Source organism: Emydura macquarii, unplaced genomic scaffold (assembly GCF_026122565.2).
Source record: "Emydura macquarii macquarii isolate MOO-44397 ecotype Brisbane River unplaced genomic scaffold, CSIRO-AGI_Emac_v2 contig_3220, whole genome shotgun sequence".
Lineage (NCBI taxonomy): Eukaryota > Metazoa > Chordata > Testudines > Chelidae > Emydura > Emydura macquarii.
In genome coordinates this window covers 6,342,576-6,361,804 of record NW_027133357.1, presented here as the reverse complement: position 1 = coordinate 6,361,804, position 19,229 = coordinate 6,342,576, and the positions used below count along the sequence as shown (strand labels likewise).

At 53.0% G+C, this 19,229-nt stretch overlaps 1 protein-coding gene across 2 annotated transcripts in view; it reads left to right on the top strand.

Moving 5' to 3' along the window:
• The window catches only part of PACSIN1 (protein kinase C and casein kinase substrate in neurons 1), a 51,251-nt gene that overhangs the window by 18,611 nt on the left and 13,411 nt on the right, over positions 1-19,229 (top strand). The gene's annotated exons all lie outside the window — the stretch shown is intronic.

Here is a 19,229-nt window from a genome sequence, read left to right as displayed (position 1 = left end):
ACAACTGTGAGCTGGCCCCTTTCCCAGCTTGCTCCAAAGCAAAGCCAACATGGTGTGTAGAGCCTAAACTCACCTCCTTCCAAGGCTTTGGCTTAATTAGAGGAAAAAGCACTCTTGGCACCATGCTGGGGCAGCGAGCTCACTGCTGGCTCGGCATACTGTGCTGTTTCTACTCCGCATTGAAGCCAATGCCCCATTCTGTTGGTAAAGGGCGCAGAGCACCTTGTGGGGTGTTGGGTTCTGAGGGAGAGCACCACTTAAAGGAATTGGAGGCCATGACTTAATAAAACCCTGGGATTTTCTTGGATGTCTCCCTTCCAAGTACTGACTAGGCCTAACCCTGCTTAGCTGGAGAGAGGTAGTAAGACAACACTCCACATATGCATGCTAAGCTTACGCAAAGCTAGTGAGATCATGAGGGCAATTGTTAAGCTGCACTCTGATTTGTCCTGGTCTCAGCCCCACAGAGAAAACAGCTCCCCCTTGGGTGTCTGGTCCCATCTGGTGACTGTCCACACCCTAGCTTCGACTCTGATTCCAGAGGGCAATGTGGGGAGGCAAGCGGCCCAGAGGATTGTTAGGTGGTTCAGAAGAATGGGAAACGCTCTCCCTTCCAACAGCAGCAGGCCTTTCATCGAGAAAACAACACTGCCCCCCTCCTGAAGCCAAACTAGCTGCCTGGGCAGGTAGAGAGCCATCAGCCTGCCTTGGCTGCAGGTATTTTAGAAAATGGATCTGATCCTTGCAAGAATTTAGCTAGGGGCAAACAAAGGAAGCCCTTAAAGGAAGGAAAGGGAGCTCCCCTACTAGGTGATGCTGGCCCGGCTAGGCCTTGCAGTCACTGTTCGATGGTAAAAATGGTTCTCTGCTCAGTCTGGCAGTTTCACAGCAGAAGCCGATGGCCAGAGGCTGAAGAGGGCAAAGGGCTGGCCTATCCTTTAACTCCCAGCCTCCATCTTCCTCTCTCCCGCTCTTATTCTCCTCACCTCCCTCTGCCCTCTTTGGTTGTCTCCTCCCCCTCTTTCCTGCGTTCTCTCTCTCCCCTCCCATTGCTCATGCCATTTAGCTGCTCAGATTTATGTTTTTTCTTGTGAAAGTCACTACACATAGGGCCATTTAGCTCATTTGCCAGCTGTCTGCCAGCATGACAGAACCACTGAAACAGCTCTTTCCGGGCTTCATGAGCCCAGGCGGTGATTTCTGAGAAAGGCAGAGATGCCGGCATGGGCAGTCTCCCCTACCAGAGTCACCCAGAGAACTGGGCCACTGAGGCACAAAAAGATCAGATTTCCACAGGCTCAGCGCCTAACATACTGGGCCCTTTTAAAAGTCCAGGCACAAATGACTTGCAAAAGGTCACCATGGCAGAGCTAGGAATTCAACTTAAATCTCCTGAATCCGAGTCCAGTGCTTTAACCACAAACTCAGCCTCTGCTGCTTGTGGACTAGCCCAGTACTGTAGTGTGCACGCGAGCACACGCGCACACACACACAGCATTTTCAATTAAATTAATGCAAACGTTTCTATTTCATATTAAAGCCTAGCAAAACATCATCATTTTACAAAGCCTAAATGCAAGACTTAAATTATCTGGCAGGGACCTTTTTTCACTTGCTCCTTAAGATAATTGTTCGTTTCTAATTTCCAAAGCTCTTGATCCTGCTGGGAACCACCAAATAGCTAAAAGGCAACAGCATGGAGAAAATTAGCGTTTCTTCCTGAGTTCATATATTTGTCAAACAAATAGATCCCATGTAGCCATGTCTCAGGCACTGGGGTCATCACCACATTTTGTCTGAGTGATGTTTTGAGTTTAACTATTGGATAAAACGAAGGGGTTTCATTTAAGTTTTCAACAAGGAAGCCTTATTAGCAAAGGTTCTCTGTTATACATATATGCGCAGTTATGTATTACAGCTACTAGATGTTGCCATGCGCTGGCAAACACCATATACTGAGCTGGAGCTCAAGCTGCGTGAAAGCCAGTTTGTCTGTGTTGTTGCAGTTTTCTCTAATAAACGCCTATATAAAGACATCTGTTATTCCATATATCATGATAATCTGTGGAGGTCATGCTAGTGATCTGCAGGGTTAAATATCAGGAGGAGCAAGCAGTGGGGGGCTGGGGCTTCAGGAAAGAAAACTAGGGCACAGGCGACTGTAGTGCACAAGTTGTGCGCATGAATGCATGAGGTTGGTGCCCAGTGACTGGCTGAAAGGACCACAGATCTCAGATGGTAAGAGATTTCAGCTAGTACAGGCTTGTGGTTTTGGAGCTGAAGGACCAGGTTCTACTCCCACATCCATGTGTAGCTGTGATTTATATAACAGTTTCTTTACAGTGGGTGTCAGTGAGTGGGACACAGGCAGTTATGCCTGAGAGTTAGAATCAAAAGACCAGGGTCTCAACCAGAATCAGAGACCTGAGCCAAGGGTCAGGACCACGTTACCTGGAGTGAAGCAAGGTTGACCATGCAGGTACAGGTGCTATCACAGCTTGGATCAGATGCTTTGAGCAACCATGAGCCTATTGCTGGGCTAGGGCTTAAGAGCTGGTCTGCTGACGCTTCCAACCAATCAGACGGTGTAGCCAATCTGGGAGCCTGTGTGCATTAGAGACTGGCTGCGCTGCAGTTGCTGATTCCTGACGGTGGGTCAATAAAGGACCTTACCCTACTGAGCAGTTCACAGAATTAGACAGCTGGGGGACCCCTGACACGCTTATTCTCCATGCTTCCCCCCCGTTACAAGGGTCAGACGTTTCTCCATGTTGCTACTCTTTGTTCACAAATTACTACTTCCCATTCTGCCCTTCCCAGCTTCATAGTCACATAAGCAGGTAGAACTAGAGATGGGCCAGGTAAATTCCATATCCATTTGTTATCTCTTGTTTTCTACTTAGATGGAAGCTCGTTGGGGCAGGAACCACCTTTTGGTTCTGTGTTTGAACAGCGCCTAGCACATTGGGGTCCTGGTCCGTGACTGGGACTCCTAGGGACTACTGCACATAATAAATAATAATCATCATCATCCCAACATTGAATTTTGGGGTGCTTATAATGGCTTGTGATTTGATGGGACCCATTGGGGTTCGTACCCCCCTGCTGGGCTGCTGCTGCCTATGTCGCCCTGCAGCACTGACTGTGATGCATGCACATCTATCCCCCCTTGTTCTGTGATACCTGCAGAGCAGGAAGAGGAGCACACAGCACAACTGTAGCAATTTTTTTCCCCACTCCCAACTCCTGATCCATATTTTGTGGGCTGTGCCCATCTCTAGCGGGAACTCAAGAACTGTCCATCTGTTTCTTACAATGGACAGTGCCCAAGTAAAGCATAAGATCCCCAGAGTGCCTGGTGAGGGTGGGATTTTCTTCCTGACCCTTGTCAGTGGTCATCCTTTGCCCTGAAGCTTGAGGATTGGTGTGGGGAAGGGCTCAGATAAGACAAGAGTCTAGCTGAATTTTTATCCAGAACCCAAAGGGAACCCTTTCTGAAGTCTGAAAAGGGCTTATTACTTCCCCCCCCTCCACCATTACTTTTCTTTGGCACAGGCACTACAGGCCCCAGGTTCAGAAAAGCAGCTGGATTCTCCATGAGGCAGGCACAGTAAAGTTGTGATGGTTTGGATCCAGATCCCATGTCACTAGGCCTCCCATATACAGTGTGGGGGTGTCTGTGCCTGTGGTGCATGCAGGAAGCTGGGTCCAATGGTCTGCCTCAATCTGTAGAAACAGGTGGTTGCCCCACTCCAGCCAGGCCTATGGCTCCTCCCTGCACAGCGGGGGAAAGTACTTCTCTTGCAGGAGGTGGGTTGAGATTTTTTCCTCCTAGCCAGTAGGAGGCTGGTGCTGTCCCACTCCAGTTAGGCTAGTGCAGTGGTTCACAAACTTTTCTCCACTGGGGCACACCGAGATACCTTTACTTATTTTGAAGCACACCAGCATATAGTCTCCAAATGAACTCATGAATATGCGTGAGCCAATCCAGAACTTGTCAAGTCGTTTTTCAAAAAATTCCGTGCCACACGGGCTCAGGCCTGACCGCACTCGGCTAGTGCTTCCCCTCCAGCCTGTGAGTATGGGCTCGTACCTTCTCCCCTCCAGCCAGGGAACTGGGGCCAGTAGCATGGGCTTGACTGGCACTCTTCCCCCTGTCCTGCATGCGTTCCCCCTCCCTCGGGAAGGGTGGGCGGCAAGCCCCATAGATGGTGCGGACCGCTCTGGGTGGCCGTGCGCTCTGCAGGAGGAGGTTCTGCACTTTGCCCTTGGGCGTCTCTGTAATCCCTGCAGGCCAGCATGTGCTAGGAGGTTAATAGCTGTTGTATGTCACTGATTTGGGAGGGGAAGTCTCAGGGGAATTGGTTGGCAGTTTCTGCCGATCGCAGCTGAAGCTGCAATTAAAGCCTCAGCAGCAAGAACTGATTGCTCCTTCAGACACCAGAGACAGGCAGGGAGGTGGCACCTCTAAACGGGGGGGGAAATGCCCCACCATTTACCTCTTCGGGGTTTGTTTATCCCTGGTTCTGACCAAGCCTGGCCTGTTCCCACAGAAAATGGAGCTAGAAGAGCTTTTGGGTCACATAGTTAAGCCCCACTGCTGGGGCAGGAGACAGTGTATTTGAGAAAGGGGGAGCATGACCTAGTGTTCTGGTCCCAGCTCCGATAGCGATTCAGGGCTAAACCATGACCTCTGGGCATATCACAGTCCCTCTGTGCCTCGGTTTCCCTAGCTGTAAGATGAGGAAAATGAGGCACGGAGAGGCCCTAAAACAGCTCAGTGGCAAAGCAGCTGCTTGGGATCCCATCAGTATGGCCATTCCCTAATGTCTTGGCAATTCCCAGGGCAGCCTTATCGTCCCGCTTTGGCCAGAGGCTAGAAATTCTCCCCCTGGGACCCAGCATTTCCCCTCACTGATAGGGAGACCTAGAGGGAACACACACTTGCTTCCCCAAGAGGGAACGAAATCTCTCCCCCGTGCTGCCTGTCCCCCCTTCAGCACCAAGGCATAGATGGGAAGGGAATTCTCTGGCCAGGCCTGATCTCCCATTCAACGGCAGGACTGAGAGGGAGATAGAACTTCCTGCCTTGTTGCCTGCCTCCCCGCTGGCAGCCTGGGGCCCTGCCTGTCATCGCTGGTGCCCGGAGGTGACGGGGTGAGTGGCGAGAGTGGGGCTGTGTCCCAGACTCTGCCGCAGGACACGAAGCGCACACACCCCTGCTGCCCTGCAATGACCTCGATGGGGGTCAGTAGACTTCACCCAGGGCTTGGTGTGGGGGCTGGTAATACCCTCCTCCTGCCATTCCCTTTCCCCACTAGCTCTGGGTATCTCATCCTTGGCCTGCCCCCCCTGACCTGGGAGGAACCCCATTTTCCAGTGCGGGATCCCCTCCACACACACACACTTAAAACGAACTCTCTCCCACTCCAGGGGGATCACCTATAAGGTAAGGAGCAGGAGGTCCTGCTGCTCACTGGTTCCACCAGAAACTGGAGAGGACTCAGGATACCCACGCCCCCCGCAGCAGCCACGGAGATCTCAGGCAGGCACCTCACCTGGCATCCCCAAGGCTGGTTCCCTGATAACCAAGGCGGGGAGTCTGTGCTCCCCAGATCAGCGAGTACAACCCACCTCCGGGAGCGCCCGGCTCATCACTCCCCTGCGAGGGATGAGTTATTCCGTGTGGGATATGGACAACACAAGGGCTCTGCACTCAGGGCACATCTTCACACGGATGGTGCCAGCCATGCCAATGTGCCCCACCCCCGGGAGCACAGCTGGGCCTGCAGGCAGGAGAGAGATGTAGGACTGGGGGAGGGTATAAGTGATGCAGAAATGTTTGTGGAGGGCATTTACTCCTTCTCTGCCATTTCCCAGCAGCATCCACTGCCTCTTTCATTCAGTCCTCTTCCACATTCCTTTGCTTTTAAAGCCCTCGCTCTCCCTCCCTGAGTCTCAGCCACACAGTCACACGCACAAGACACGGCGCAAGGATCCTTCCAGCTAAACCCCAGCACTCGCTTCAGCGATAGCGCTGGCAAGCCGCCATTTGCACACACACGCAATGCTGATCCGTTGCCCCAAAGCCTGCCGTGTAGCACGTTATAATTCCAGAGCTGACGGTAACCCATTAATGAAGGCAGCGTAATCACAGGCTCAAAAAATGACCCAGCCGCAAACACTAGAACCCAGAGCCAATGGTGAACGCACTGTAAGCCCTGATGACGAACCAATAGCCCCCCACCCCACTCCAATCACCACAGCCCCTAGGGAACCTTTTTCTTTCCAACACAAAGTCCGTCTCCAAACCCAACGTGAGTTTTTCTCTCTAACACGTGGCCCGAAGATGTCTGCTCTGTAAGCCTCATCCCCTCCTCCGGGCCTGGCTGAGTGGGGTGATAAAGGGGCCGGATGCAGAGTGGCTGAGGTGCAGGGGATGCAAATCTTACACAGCGATTCTGCCCTAATTCCCTAAATTGATGATTCGATTAAAGAACCAGCAGTGTGGGAAGAGCCAAGAGGGAGAGAGAAATTGCAGCTCCCAGAGGAGAGCTGGGAGCAGATCCTACTTCCCATTTACGCTCATGTGAACCCACACTAACCCCATTGCCATCCGTGCAATCATTCCAAATATACGCCAGTGTCGCTGACAGCTGGATATGGCCACTGGTCACCACCCCTTTCATGTGTATGAACTGATATAATCTGGTTGAGACTGGTGCCTAGAGGTTAGGGCATGGGCTGGTTGGAGTCAGGACTCCTGGGTTCTTTTTCTGGCTCTGGGTGAGCGTGTGGTCTGGTGGCTTGTGTAGGGGATAGGGATCAGGACAACAGGGGTCTCTCCCTGTTTCAAGGTGGAAGTGGTGAGAGCAGGGGCCTGTTAGTCAGGACTCCTGGGACCTATTCCTAGCTCTGCGACCTTCACTTTCCCACTCTGTAAAATGGGAATAAGGATCCTTCCCCACCTCGCAAGGCAAAGAACTTGAGGAAGGATTTCCTGTCCACGGAGCAGCAACCTCCCAGAGGGAGAGGGCTGGACTGGCTCCCTCCAGAGTTCAGCAACACGGCTCCTAGGGCCCGCTAGGACAGTGGTCCCCAAACATTTTAGGTTGCTCCCCCCCTTCCCCATAATGGACTCTGTCCGTGCCCCTCACCGGGAGCCGAAGCTGGGGGCCAGAGCTGCAGCTGGGGCGGGGCTGGGCTGGGGCCAGATCAGAGCTGGGGGCAGAGCGGGGCTGGGTGGCTCTTCCTGAGCCCCGATGTGCTCCCCCAAAAGGTTCCTCCACACCCCCCTAGGGGGAACATGCCCCACAGTTTGGGGACCACTGCACTAGCAAGTACAGACAAGGGGACAAGCACCCTGAACTGGCAACACTTACCCCAGCTCCTTGTTTGGCCCAGGGAGGTTGGGGCATGCAGTTGTCTGTCTCAGTCACATCTCTTCTCTCAGCCTTTGAGCTGGCAGTTCCTGGTGGGTTTCCCAGTGACGGAGCCAATCAGAGGCTGCCCCCACTTCTCTCCGCTTGCTTTTGTCTGTTCCAGTTCTCGTCGCAGGGTCTCTGCTGCTCCCCCTGCCTGGCTGGCCAGCACTGGGAGGCCTTGGCTTTGTCACTCCATCATCACACAGACCCTGGAAGGTCCATGGCTGTGCCTTCCCCAGACACAGTGGGAGGAGGGAGTCCCACAAGGGGGTAGCTCAGAGCTTACCGTGTGCACTGGGCTTTGTGGTTCTCAGCGACAACGGTGCAGGGACAGCAGAAGAGCTCAGTCCGCCTGACTCCCTTGCACTTCTTTGGGAGTTGAGGCCCCTCAGCATCTCAGAGGAGCGGGCCCCAAACCTCTGCAGGGACAGCAGTTGCATGAAATGGTTGGTTTCGTCCTTGCGCTGGCTCCAGTCCACTGTGGAGGGAAACCTCCAAAGCGCTGTTTCCTGCAGGGCCCACTGCTGTTTCTGAGAGCAGGGCTGATTTCCACGGGCCAGGCACTGCACAGTGAGCTGGAGTCAGGACAGCGGGTGAAACCACTGGCGAGCTGGCAGTTCATTATACCTGATGACCCCCATCCCAGGCACTGCCGCCAGCTCTTGTAAACTGCTGGCAGCAGCTGTTGTGTGTGGATGCAAAGCGCTGTATGAGCAATGCAAGCTCAGAGGGCTATAAGCCTTGGCTGTCGCATCCCCTGGTTTCCAGGGTTGTGCTTCTGGCCACTGGGCACCAGGCTAGAGTGGCCACAAAGCAGCCATACAACCTGTCCGCAGGGAAGCACCCCCAGCAAAGAGTCTCCAGTAGCACAGGGCGTTCCAGGTTCTGTGTGGGGCGAGAGCAGGCTACCTGAGTGGGGAGAGATATAGCCAGGGGATCCTGCACCCCAGCTTTCCCCTGGTTGCTGCAGGGTGCTGGGGCAGCTGAAGGAGAGGAATAAGGTGTGTACACACTAGACACTCGTGTATACAACATGTCAGGCCCTGGCAGCGTGTGGGGGGAGCAATCTATCTTTCTCCTCCCTCTATCCTCACACCAGGCTCTGCACCAGCGCAGGGCTGAATTGCACCCTGAATGCTCCAGTGATGTGGCCAGGTGGAGCTGCCCTCTTGCAAGAGGAGCGTGCCGGGCCCGCTCGCACGCACACCCCAGCTTCCTCATGTTGGAGAGCTGCCCCTTGAGGTCTCTGACTGGAGGGGCAGGGGGCTGAGAATGAGCACGTGAACTGTGTTACCCACGCACTGTCCATAGCAAACGGGGTGCTGCAGTGCCTGGCTAAGCACAGAGCTCATCAGAGTGTATGTGCCAACACACATCCCCCCGACACACACACACACATAGGAGCCCTACAGACCAACTGGGGGGGGGGGGTGCTCCCTCCTAACCTGGGCAGAGCCCCTTCTACAAACCTCTCCCCTCCCTCCCAGGAGGGAGCACTGCAGCCCAGAGAATGCCAGCGCCCCTCGAGCGATGTCTGCCACGCCAGGACTTGGCAGGGCTTGGGCCGTGTTCCCCTCGAGGTCGCACGGGCGAAGAGCACAGCCTGCAAAGTTGCATCAGCCTCAGAAACACGGGCCATCGGTTTGAATAAAGGCAGCTCCGCTTGATCCTCCGTGTCGTCTGCGGATGAGTAATTCACAGGGTTTGGAAACGGAGACGTCTTAAAGAGCTGCGTCTCTCATGGCCACGCTGCGACAAGTGCTGCTCCCTCTGTGCATAGGGTCTCTCTCTTATAAGGCCCTGCGCCTTATTGACTCCCTCTTCAATAGGCAGGCCTCTTTATAACACCAAAACACAGATCCCAGGTCTGCTACAGCCTCCCACTGGGACCTTGGGCAATCTCTCTGAGCCTCAGCTCCCCATCTGTACAATGGGGATGACAACCCTTCTTGTCTCTTTAGACCGTAAGTTCTTCAGTCTCTCACCTAGCACAGTGGGGCCCCCACCTTGGCTGCAGCTTCTACATACAATCGTAATACACATAATAGCAAAAGTAACTGCAGGAGCGGGCCCTGGGAGGCGGGTCAGGGAGAAGATGCATACACCAATGGGGGCAGGATACAGAACTGAGAAATAAAGGCAGGAAATACGGTGAGGTTCAGCTTCGAAAAGGCAAGGACTAATTCATGTGGGGCGATAAACAGAAGCAGTGGTGCCCAAAGGCCCTGGTTGGGACCAGGGGCCTGTTGTGCCTGGCGCTGTACAAACACAGAAAAGAGACAAAGAAGGAGGGAGGCCCCTGCAAGCGGAGAGGCTGAAGGAGACATAGGAGTGATAGTGGACAGTGTATTAGATGTGAGATTGTAACACAGCATGGCAGCAGGGACTCCAGAGCGCTTGTGGGCTGCATATCCAGAGGAATCATGCCAGAGGCCAGGAAGGTAGCACTGTAGCCCCTCGATACATGTCTGTGATGAGCCTGCCCCTGGAACACTGTCTTCAGTTACCAAGCTGCAGAACCAGCCAAGATGAGAGCGAGCTCAGAGAAAAGCAACCAGCGAGTGTGTGTGTGGGAGGTGGGGGGGAATCGACTGATGAGCAGAGACTAAAGGTCAGGTCCTCAGCTGAGGTGTAATAGCTCTGCTTTGTCGATTCATGCCAGGCAAGGATCTGTCCCGATGAAGCGCAATAGGCCAAATTCATCCCTGGTGCAGCTCTAATGGGCTTATGCCAGGCATGGATTTGACTCACTATGTACGGTTTGGCTCATGGTGGGCGGGGGGGTGGGGAGCATAATCATCTGCAGATAGTGGGAAAGGGTCAACAGCGAGTGAGGAGGGGGAAAGTTTAGCTGTAAAGGGAGATTAATTAAGAGACTCAGGGTGGAATGAAGAGAAGGGGAAAACAAGGCTCAATCTTCGAAGAGAAAGAGTAGGGACATCTATGAGAGCGTGGCCTGGTTTTCCTAGCCCGGGGGAGGGGGCCCATTGCTAGGGGGCAGATGGGTCAGAGAACTGGGAAAATTACACAGGAGCAGAATCTTGTAGTTGTGGCGGAGGGTGGCTGAGGTGGAACCTAGTTAGACTGTGAGTGATTTGGGACCATCTTTGTCTGTGTTTGTACAGCACCTAGTGCAGTGGGGTTATGGACTGTGATGGGGGCTCCTTGGTGCTACCCCAGTACAAATAATTATATAATCTAGTTGTTTCCTCCCATCTCTGACTTGTATGAACTGCCTGCGGGTCTGTGTCCTGGTACCGGTCTCCTCTGATAACCCTTGCTGTTCGGAAGCAGGTCTATGCTCACTGAAGGCAATGAAGACTCAGATCTGATACCTCTGCAAGGGGCAGCTAAGGCTGCTTGTGACTAATTCATATGAGATGCTAGTGCTATATCCGTCTACGTCTCTCTGAAGGTACGTCTACATGGCACATGTCTCTTAGCGGCATGTAGAGTACCTACACAGGCAGCCCCCATGCCTGGATATAAATAAGAGTGCAGATGGTGAGGCATGGCTTAGGGGAGTGAAGACATGTCTGAAGCCTGTAGGTGTGTACCCTGGTATATACCCTGCCCGACTCTCTGCTTGCCCACGCCATGCTTCCCTGTCCACACTCCTATTTTAACTTCACAGAGTCCTACTGCCTCCCCGCTATGGAGCCTTTCCCCACTGCATAGCGATATGCTGCAGTGTAGACGTAACCTGACTGTCTGTTTCCTGTGTTCCTTCCCATCTCTTCTGGTATATTTCCCTTCTCCCCGTCTGTTTTCCCCTCACTTTTTGTTTCGTCACTTCTTCCTTCTGGCGAAGGAGCTAATTTTGAGTGTAGCAGGCAGGAATGTAGCCACATGATTCTCCTGGCCTCCCTTACTTCCTCCTCTTCCTCTCCTGTGCTTCTTCTCTTCCTCGCCCCCACAACCGCCCAGCCTCCTTCCTTCTCACTTGCAGATGACCGTTGCCAGAAAGAGTGCACCCGGCAGCCAGCACACAGCAAATTGGTGCTGACTGGGAGCACTGCACCACTGGGGAGAAACTCATGCACTTAATGTGCGGATGCTAAGGAGGATAGCACATAAAATTAACAGCTCCTCAGGCTTTCCTTTCCCAAAGAAAATAATGAGGAGAAGAGACAGCGCGGGGAGAGAATGACCCATGAATGTACTCAGCCTGGATGACAACGGCAAAACCCCCGTTAACGTCGGTGCGAGCCTGCGTGGCCGTAAATCCGTTGTGGGGCAAAGTTTATGGCAGCTCAGGTCAGCTCAGGCCTTAGTCAGCCTGTGCCACAGAAGCAAACAAAGGATGGTAGCATGGCCCAGTGGCTAGTGCATTAGCCAGGGGCTGGGGCTTCCCGGCTCTGGCACAGATTCCTTTAGGTACCTAAAGATGCAGGCTGGTGCCTCGTGGGATTTTCAAAGCACCTGCACAGGTTAGGCTTCTAACTCCCATTGATTTCAAGGCGCTTTTGAAATTCTCGCCAGGGCCCAACCTGCATCTTTAGGTGCCTCAATATCTTTAAAATGCCGGCCCTTTGTTTCTCTGGGCCTGAGTTCCCCACCTGTAAAATGGGGGTAATAATTCTGCTTTGTCTATCCAGGCTGCGAGCTCTTAGGAGCAGGGACTGTCTCTTCCTGTGTGTTTGTACAGCACCTAGCACGATGGGGCTTGATCTCGGTTGAGGCCCCTAGGAGCTACTGTAAAATCAATATGATATAGCAGATAACAGCCACCATAGCTCATGTCTGCTTGGAAGCAGGTGGCCTGCTGCCTGTTGTGTCTCTGTAATGACCTGGTGCTGGGGAAAGATGCTGCATTGACAGCTCTAGTGCCTGACACCCCCTCTGCAGAGCAGATGCCGCTTGGGCAGTGCCAGGATATGCTTCCTCCACCCTGTGCTTCCCCCTGCACTGGGAAGACCACAGCGGGGCGCGACGGGAGCTCGGGCTCAGCCTTTGGCTTGTCTGCTGGCAAAGGCCCAGGTTCTCCATTGCCCTGTGCTGGCAACGCCAGTGTGAAGGGACTGCAGTGGCAGCACAGAACCACCCCTTTGCACTGGCGTGAGTCACTGCACCTGGCACAGGGCAGTGGAGGCTCAGGCCCCTGGGACGCAAACTGCCAAACTGCTTGCCTGGGGGATTGCACAGGAGTTCCTCCAGTATCTCAGTGGCACCTCAGCTGGCATGGCTGGGGAAGGGGGTGCCACCGCCTCCCAGGGCCCACTGATTTGGGCAGAGGGCAAGAAAAGGAATGGGGAGAGTCAAGGCAGGCTGCAGAGAAGGCAGCGGACGGCGCTCACCGTCAGAGTCCCCACTCTCCCTCTCTGGAGAAGCCCACTAGTGAAGGCACAAAGAAGCCAGCTGCTCTCTGTAACCAGCACTGAGGACCCTGCTGGAGAAGCCGGAGACTGAAGAGCTGCCTTTCCTCCTCACCTCAGAAGAGGGACAGTCAGTGCAGCTCAGGGAGATTCAGGGCCAGATTCAGGGCTAGAGAGAGAGAAGCAAGACGCTTTTATGACAACTCTGGAATGGAATGACATTTCAGAGGGGCGGGGGAAGGATGATTTATAGCATGTGTGTGCGTGCACCCGTGCTTTCACATCCAGGGGGATAGATGGCCACATTAACAGCCATGGAATTCAGAGACGAAACCCAGAATCCATCGTGCAACGCACGACGAGAGAGAGAGAGAGAGAGAGGCTGCCAGGAGCTAGTTATTGCCTCAGGCCTCTCTGTGCCTGACTCTCAGAGCTTTTTGCCTGTTCTGGGTCTCCTTGCCGAGAACAATGGCTAACAAAACCAACCCATCCAGAGGGTTTCTAAAATGACCCTCTCCCCTGCCTTCTGTTTGCTGGCTGAGCACCATGGCCTGGGGCAGTCTGAGGGAGCTGATTGGTTCACTGATCTCCAGCTCCTGTGGGTAACGCTTGGCCATGAACCTTGCATTTCCTTCCACACTGCACCCGTGGGAGGCTGGACAGGGCTGGAGTAGCAGGTCAGGACTTAGGTGTGGGGAGCCTCAGGACATGCCTGCAGTAGAAAGGTTTTGCACAATCCAATGGGTTTGATGGGCAGGAGCTCTTCTGACAGCCATCCTGGTCCCATAGCGCTGTTCCTGGTTAAATGCGGTACCTGTTCTGAGGCTGCTCCAAGCCGTGTTTCCGACCCAGGCATCCTGGGGAAGGCTAAATCTCCAATCTCTGCAGGGTAGCACTGGCAGTTTGCAAGCAGCAGTGCTGGCTTGGTCCTTGCAGGTTCTGAGTCTCTGCGGATACCTGGCAACTGAAGGAAGTGCAGCACGGGCAGTCGTTAAAATGCAGGCTGCAGATTGGCAGGCCCAGGGTCTCTGTATTAATGAGTCAGTGTAGGTGTCTCTGGCAACATGCACTGTGTTATTGGCAGCTTTCGCTAAGGAGAGGCCCTGGATCGGGCTGGCGGGGGGGTGCTGAAAGTCAGGATTGAGGTGCATTGGCAGAAGTGTGTGGGGAGCCAGGATTGGAGTCGCAAGGAGTGCCGCAGTTTGGGACTGAGATATTTAGCAGACTTGTATGTGCAAAGGCTCAAGACTGGGATAGCAACGGGCATTACAGGTCAGGAATGAGCAGCTGCAGAGTGATGCAGCACTTTGCAGCCACTTCTGGGGAGAAGCACAGCAGCACACAGCAATACTCAAGTGTTTAGGACAGGACATGAAGAGTGGGGGGACATGTGGAGAGCACCTGGCACGTTGTGGGTGTTACTGTAATACAGACAATAATGAATCATAAAAGAATACAGTCTCCAGGGGGAGTTTAAGACAGCAGAAGTAGCCACTTGTCCAATTGCAGCAGAATTAATCCACCCCTGGATTTCTTGAACAGGTGTTCTTTTAAAAAGGAGTTCAGTAGGGATCTATGTGAGAGCAGAGGATTGTGTGTCTCGTGCATTCATTTCACTTCATTAATCGATAGGGAATCCTAAACACAACTGCAGTGAAGTTGTAAGCATGGCCGCACTATGAGCCGGTGGGTGAACTGGACGGCCCGTGCCCAGAGATTCACCCACAGGATTCCAGTCTCTCTCCTTCCAGGCTTTGGTGTCGGTTCTTCAAAAAACACAAAACTACTTAACACAAGTCCAACGTATCAATCACGTCCTTTCCTTCTCCCTGCCCTCAGGTCTAATGCAGGGGGCTCATTGTTCCTTCCAGGGCTATGTGCCACGGGCTATGTGCCTGGCAATCACAAATTAACTGGTATCTTCCCCCTACTCCAGGATCACCCTGAGAAACTCACATACTCCCTGCAGCTCTCTCTGGCCTTGGCTTTTCCAGATCTCCAGTGGAGCAGTGAAGGGCAGAAAGCTGGTTTGCCAGCTGGTTTTCCTCTTGGCTTCCTGTTCTCTGGTGCATGGCATGGGTCAGTGAGATGGTCCACTGGTTTACAGGCACCCTGGTAACTGTGATGCTTTCATTAGCCAACCACTGGCCCAACTGCATCACGTTACATGACATGCTGTGACTCCCACACACTCCTGGGTTAGGTTTGCGCTGATATTTTCCTCTCACACTCCATGCCCTAGCACTGGGCTAACGCGTGCCTGGATCTAAGCCACAGCAACACCCCGCATGCCACTGCTAACCACCACAGTGAGGCAAAGGGAGAATTTCACAAGGGTCTCGAAGTTCCTGCATTCACCCCCGTGACTCAATGCCTCCTCCCATCCATTCTCTGTGGCTGGTGGAGCCAAGCTTGGCTCACAGGCAGAGGTGTCACTGAAGCAGTTGTGTTTCCTCCCCTTGCTGTTTTTTTAACCCCAGTGAAATAAGCGTAAAATTGGCTTGATAACGCTCAACCGTTTTCCCTTTCAGCCGCTCATTTTGTTACCTTGCTGATCTCTGAGGATCTGGGGAAGCTTGTTAAGGGAGTGAGTGTTCTGTGTGAGGGCAGGAAGTGCATACCGGGAGGAGGTTTAGCACAAAACACAACGGATAGCAACATACACAACAGACAGCAGGGGTATGTATGTGCACACATGCGTGCGCATAGCACCACAACAAAACTGACAGCAAGAGGCAACAATACAGACAGCAGCAGACAACAGCGTGTGTGTGTGTGTGTATAGCCCCACGACAAAACAACCGACAGCAATAGCGTGTATGTGCATGTGTGTGCATAGCCCTGCAAGAAAACAACAGCCAGCAATATACACAATGAAGTGTGTGTGTGTGTGTGTACACAACCCCACAACTGGACAGTAACACATACGCAAGAGACATCAGGGAGTGTTTGTGCATAGACAGAAGTTTTAGTCTGAGTGGCTGCAGGTGTGAGTAGAATGGCCCTTTCTATGAATGTGTACGTCTGTTTCAATGTACATTTGTGAATTTGAGCCTGCAGCATGTGTTTGTGTGTACACACGTATGTGAGTAACTTATAGTGACATGATGTGTGGTTTTGTGGGCATGTGTTACTGTGAGTGTGGTGCTCTTTGGTGTTGCTCTGTTTGTCTATATGTTGCTCTGTGTTGCTGTAAGTGTTGTGCGTGTGGGTTGCTGTGTTTATGTGTGCATTGCTCTGTGGGTTGCTGTGTGTTGTGTGTGTTTTTGTGTGTATGTTGCTAGGGTGTGTGTGCAGACGTGAGGGGGCGTTGCTGTGTGCTTTGCATTACGCGGTACACCCGCACACATACATAGGTCCCTCAGTCTGCATGTGAGGGACAGAGTCATGCATTTATTTATAGCCAGCCCTAAAACAGGGCAGGATTGGTGGGTTCCTGGGTTATATCACTAAATCCCTGCGAGGCCCGGTTAGTTCCACTGCACTGAGCCCTAGAATTCAGCCTCTTAACGAGGAGCTTAGGCTCCAGTAACCATTTCAGGCCGGAATCAGTCCTTCCTGGGTCAGGCTGCTGCATCTCCCAGTGGCCAAGTCCCCTCCCAGCCCCCTCAGCTCCTGTTCCCAAGCTGCCCCTCTCCCTCCCAGGACAGCCAGGCTATAGCCCTGAACCATGTTCAGCCTTGGGACCGAGCAAGCCTTTCCCAGCCTCCAGGCTGGCTACCTCCCCTCCCTGCTGCTGGGACCCTGCCTAGCGAGCGAGGCCCTAGTCCCTTCCCTTCCAGCTGCTCATTTACACTTATAAAACCCTAAATGGTGTGGCTCCTGGGTCCCTCAGGGACCCTTTTTTCTACTAGACATTCAGGGTAATACCCCTCTGGTTTAATGGCCAGGAGCCAGAGGAGAGTGCATATCTGAGGAGGCCTCCTTAGCTGGAGAATTTACTTTAGCCTTCAGTTTGCCAGCATCTGAATTTGCTGGACTCCAGGTCAAGTTACAAGGCCCGTTTGTTCCTCCACCTTCTCTGGAAGAGGGATGAGTAGCTGGAGGGAGGGAGGGTGAGGAAGAACTTTGGCTGAGGAGCCAGGCGTCGCTGGGGGAATTTGTTACTGGATTTGTACACTTGGTCTGAAATGTTGCTTTAATTTTTTCTACACCGTTTGTCCATGTGGCCGGAGGACCGGGTGGATGCACATAAAATAGCACAGAAGGTAACCCATTTCCCTCCAGTGGTCACACAGTGCCATGCAATGGAGAATACAGATCCCTGTCCTCATTTTACAGAGGGGGAAACCAAAGCCCAGAGAGGGAAGTGACTTGCCCCAGTAAGCCGTGATGAAAATAAAATGCAGCTCACCCCACTAGATCACCTACAGTCTGCTGCTCTCTCCCCAGCTCGCACTGGAATCTTGAGTGACAACCCTGTGCCCTTACACTGAGCCGTTCTGTTTCGAGGCTCAGCCTATGTCAGAGTCAAAACACCGGCCAGAGACATTCATCTGATGAATTCTGTTGCATATCCTGTTACCTGTGGTTGAATTTCCAGCCTGCAAATGGCTTTGCAGAGCACTTCCTGTGCCAACTTACTGCAGACGGGCCAGGAGCAGGCTCACTTGCTGTTAATAATTAACTTCTCTGAGAGACTTTGCCTGCCCCTGAGGCTGGCTTTGGGAGGTGAGGGGTTACTGTCACCTGGAGGAGATAATCCATCAGCTAATTGGGAAGGTCAGCATGCTAAGAACAAACTAACAGGAGCTGATGCTGCCTTTACAAACAGCAATCCCTTGGAGGGCTTTAGGGTTGGTGCTAGCCAGGTGGAAGCTTTGGTGAAACAAACCCATGAGCTCCCTGACTAGGAGTACAGGCAAAAAACTGCCTGCTGTCAAATGTGGGTCCCAATCTGTCCATCCAGTACCCAGCTTCTAGGGCTTCACTTTGACCCTTTAGAAAATGGGGATCTGGGTCCAGATTTCAAACCCCAGGCAGCTCAGAACCAGGGTTTGGGGTCAGCCCTTTAGTTTGAGCTGATGAGGTTTTCAGGAGATCTGATGAAAGCATGTTCTGAAAAATAGTTTGCCAGAGAAGCCAAAGGTCCTGGAATCTTTTCTGAGGCTGTATCTCTGGCCGGGGACGGACCTGGAGGCTCTTGGAGGCGCTGCATGGCTCAGCTTCTTCCCTACTAGCTGGGACCTGTAAAGGCTAGTTGAGCTCCTCTGTGATGTATACACTCCATCAGCACTACTTTGTAAGATAGCTCATTGCCACTCCACTCCCGGCTTCTCCCAACAGGGAGTGCTTTAAGGAACGGGTTCAAGCCTAGGCTCTTGAGAAGCTTACTGCCACTCCAGTCCCAGCCTCTCCCTGCAGGGGGCACCATCTGGCACAGGTACAAGAGAGTTGACCAGGGCCAAGTTCACAGCCTCTCCAGTTTCACCTTCCACTCAGAAGTATCCAGTGCAGATGAACGTTCTCCTGGGCACCGGCTGGCATTCCTGTCACAAGGCCCCTGGCCAGGGCTGCCTCTCTGCCTTGTTCTGACTCCACCTTTTCCCTCCTTTAGCAAAGCGGCAAAGGGTTACGTGGCTTGGCAGGCTCACGTGACTCTCTGGGGATGCAGTTTTTCTGAAGATCAGAAGGGATTAGGTTGAAATATCCAGAAGAGAATTTCCTGTTGCTCAGCTCCCTTTCCCGCACCTTCCCCAACAATCACCACAACCCAGCCTCCTATCTGACCCCCGCGCCGCCCCCCCCCCCTCCCCTCTTGTGCCATTCAATCCAGCAGGAATGTGCAGCCGGGCATGAAGAAATCTGGGTAAGGGGATGATTCCTCTGCTAAATGCCTCCATGGGTTATTTGTGGGCTATTTTGCCTCCTCGCATGGGCTATTTGGATCTGCAACGGGGTTTCTTTCCAGATGTTCTATAGTAAACCCTTGGAATGGAGCAGGGTTCCTACTGGGATCGAGTTAAGTACGGTGCAGAGAGTGGCGTGGGGTGGGGGGGTGTTATAATGGATGTAGGGGATGCACATAACCTAACACTGTTGATATCTGAATGTACTGGGAGCCTCTAGGCCAGGGGTGTCAAACTCACTAATGGTGACGGGCCAAATTCTCATAAACTGCACTGCTCAAGGGCCATGCAATACCCTCCGCCGAAAAAATCGGGCCATCTTCCCCTTTTCGGCAGCGCGGCATCAGCCCTTTTCACACACAGGGCTGCAAGGGGGCTGAGTTAGCCCTGAATTGCTCCCAAGGTTGGGCAGGATGCTGGTTTTGGACCAACGTCAGGGAAGCCAAAGAATGGATGGACATATAGATTCCTCTCCCATGCCAGGAGAAGAGCCCTTTAGTACCAGAGTGTGGTCTAAGGGTCTGTCTGTAAGGTCACATGTAATATGGAACTTGTACCAGTCCAACTTACTTATTACGGTTTATTTTAGTCCAGTAAGTAAAGGGTTATTTACTTCACAATGCATGGGCTACACTAGACTC